This window comes from Populus trichocarpa, chromosome 10 (assembly GCF_000002775.5).
Source record: "Populus trichocarpa isolate Nisqually-1 chromosome 10, P.trichocarpa_v4.1, whole genome shotgun sequence".
Lineage (NCBI taxonomy): Eukaryota > Viridiplantae > Streptophyta > Magnoliopsida > Malpighiales > Salicaceae > Populus > Populus trichocarpa.
In genome coordinates, this window is record NC_037294.2 from 4,773,732 (window position 1) to 4,777,163 (window position 3,432).

The window sequence follows — 3,432 nt, forward strand, 5'->3', positions numbered from 1 at the left end:
GCAAAAAGTGAATTATTAATCCCAACCCTTAGTCAACACAATGTAGAATGATAAAATTGATACAAAAGTTCAATTATTAGAGTAGAAAAAACCTTAAAAGATAGAAAAAAGAAAAAAAAATTGTCGTAATTTACGTGTTTTGTGAGGTGATGAACAATATTTTCCCCTCATCTTTTAGGTTTATTTTAATTTAATATGTTATTAAGAATTTGAATTAGTCCAGTTAGATATCTGGTGACCTATCACCTAACTAGTCAAGGTTGATGCTAAAAATCAGGTACACAATATATTCAAGCAAATCCAGTAAAAATTTAATAGATCAAGTCAAAGCTTGACTTGATGATTAGTACTTAAAAGTGTATTTTTATCAAGGTTTTATATCATCATTTTGCACTTAAAGCATCAATAACTCCTTAATTAAAGCATATTTTATAATAATAAGTCTGATACTATAAGATACCTTTAATTTATGGTAAATGTTCACCTTAAATGCAGGTCTATCACATAAATCAAAGGATTCATTGATGTGTTTAACTTCTGAAATTGAGAAGACAAAGAGAGGGTTAAGCTTAGAAAAGAGATGTTGGTTCAGTCCAAACTAGAACACTATTTAGTCATTGGGTCATATCTAAAGCTGTAGATCTTTTATTTCAATTTGGTTTATATGGCTAGAAAGCTAAGACATAGGCCTAAAACATTCATAAGGAGTGAAAGACTCAATTCTGCTGTCTGGAAGTCCAAATCTTAGCAACAATAGAGAAGTCGGAATCTGTCCTGCAGCCTAGACATTGTTTAGTGTTCAGCCCATATCTTGAGTTCTAGAAGTTCAAATGCACCGATTCTTTTTTTGTTGGAAAGCTAAGACAATTTCCTAGAACTTTCATGGGGACAATTTTTTCAAATTCTGACGTTAGCAATGACGTTTTGTTCAGACAAGAAGATAAGGATTGTCACCAAGTTAAGATGTGGTCACCCACTCAAAAATTAGTCATCAAATCAATAGTTCAAAATTTTGGCCTATAAAAGGAGGCATTTGCCATATATTTAGGCATCTTGGTTTTCAGATCAAGATCATGTTCTTGCTCTCTCTTTATATTTTGTAATGCTTAAGTTTTGTTTATATTAATATCTTGTTTATGCTTTTTATTTCCTTTCCTTTACTTAGTTAACTTATATCTTATTTATGTTCTTATCTCGTTTATTTATGTTTCTTTTTTTCATTATGTCTAGCTAAGTTTATTATGTCAAGGTGAAAAGGTTACACTAATGGTGTAAGAATAAGTATAGTATAAACTCAACATGGTCCTTAATGTTTGATACTAACATGTTTTATATTTGTTATCTTGTTCACTTTTAATACTTTGCTTGTTAAATGGTTAATCTAGATTTATGTTGTATAACCCTTGGTACAACAAATACCAGGCACTTTCATAGCTCAAACCGTATGGTATAACCGACACCTGTGCTATGAAAGGAACTTGATTTGTTATTAACATAAGTTATAATCATGAATGCCTGACAACATTTACAAGTATTAGCATTATTCGAATAAGATAACTAATGTAATCATGTTAACAATTTATAATCCGATTGGAACCTCCTTTGTGCATGGTTTCCAGTTGAATAATAAGAGTTTATACTATACTTGTTCGAAATACCATTAGTGGATCCTATAACCTTGACAATTGTTTTTATCATTGTTTAATCCTTATATCAATATCACATCTCAAAGCTCTCTTTATTATTATTATTATTATTATTATTATTATTATTGTTGTTGTTGTTGTTGTTGTTGTTGTTGTTGTTGTTGTTGTTATTTATAATTTATATAGTTAACCTCCTTGTAGTTCGACCCCGGTCTTGCCGGGTTATTTATTACTTCGACACTCCTGCACTTGGGAGAAGACATCAATCTTTTGGTCGTGTCACTTGGTTTAAGGTAAAATACTTGGAAAACCTTATACTTTGAAGATAGTAACGCTCAACATTCTCATTTTACATATGTATTTCAAATAGCATATCTTATAATAATAATAAAAAATAACATCAGTACTAAAATGTGTATTTTTATTAAGGTTTTATATCATCATATTGCATTTTAAATTCTATAACCTAAGCACATTTTATAATAACAAGTATGATAATATAAAATATCTTTAATTTACGGTGAATGCTTGGTTTTTAATGCAGGTTTGTAAAATAGGCATATCTCATAATTTAGATGACTAATTGATACATTTAATTATTAAAATTAGGGTTTATATAAAGAGACAAAAAGAGAGCTAGACTCAGAGAAGAAATCCTATAGTTGGGCTGGTTTTATTCAAACTAGAACATCATTCGATTTTTAGGTTATAACTCGAGCTATCAACATCAAATTCAGGAATGGTTTATCTTAATAAAAAGCTAAGATATAGGCCTAAAACATTCATAAAGAGCCTAAGACTCAATTCTGTTGTTTTTTAGCTTAAATATTAACAACAAAAGAGAAGTCTGAATCTTTCCTGCAGCCTAGACATTGTTTGGTGTTCAACCCATATATGGAGTTATAAAATTCCAAATAAGCCCATTCATTTTTTTTTGGAAATTTAAGATAAATACCTACAACTTTCATGAATTCCATTTGTTCATATTATGATCTTATCAATGATGTTTTGTCTAGACATTAAATCAATAATTAACCACCAAATTAGTTAAAACAAAAAATTGATTAGCCACCATCAATAATTTAAAGTTTTAGCCTATAAAAGGAAGCATTTTACATTCATTTAAACATCTTGGTTTTTATATTAAGATCCATGCTCTTACTTACTTTCTTTGTATTTTTTTTTATAATCAAGTTTTATTTCATGCTATATTATCATTAATCTCTTGATTATGCTTATCATTTTCCTTATTATACTTAGTTAATTTATATCATAGCTATGTTACTTATCTTGTTTATTTATGTTTTTTCTTTTTAATTATGTTTAGTTAAGTTTATTTTTGTCAAGGTAAAAATGTTACACTAATGATGTAAAAATAAGTATAGTACAAGCTCAACATGAACTTTAATGTTTAAACTCAAGAAAGTTTGTTATTAATATATGTTGTAATTATTATCTTAATCAATCTTAATACCTTTTTGTTTAGTGGTGAGTCTTGACTCGTGGTGTATAATCATTGGCATAACAAATACTTGATTTTTTCATAGCCTACTGCATGGAGAACTGGAACTTATGCTATGAAAGGATGCTAATTTGTTTTGACATAAGTTAGCATTATGAATACTTGACAACATTTACAAGTGTTGGTGTTACTTAAATAAAATAATTAAAGATAATTAATATGGTCATGTTAATAACTTAAAATAAGTCATTAATGATAAATCATCCAATTAGAATCTTCTTTGTGTGTGGTTTCTAATTGAGTAATAAAAAGAGTTTGAATTAT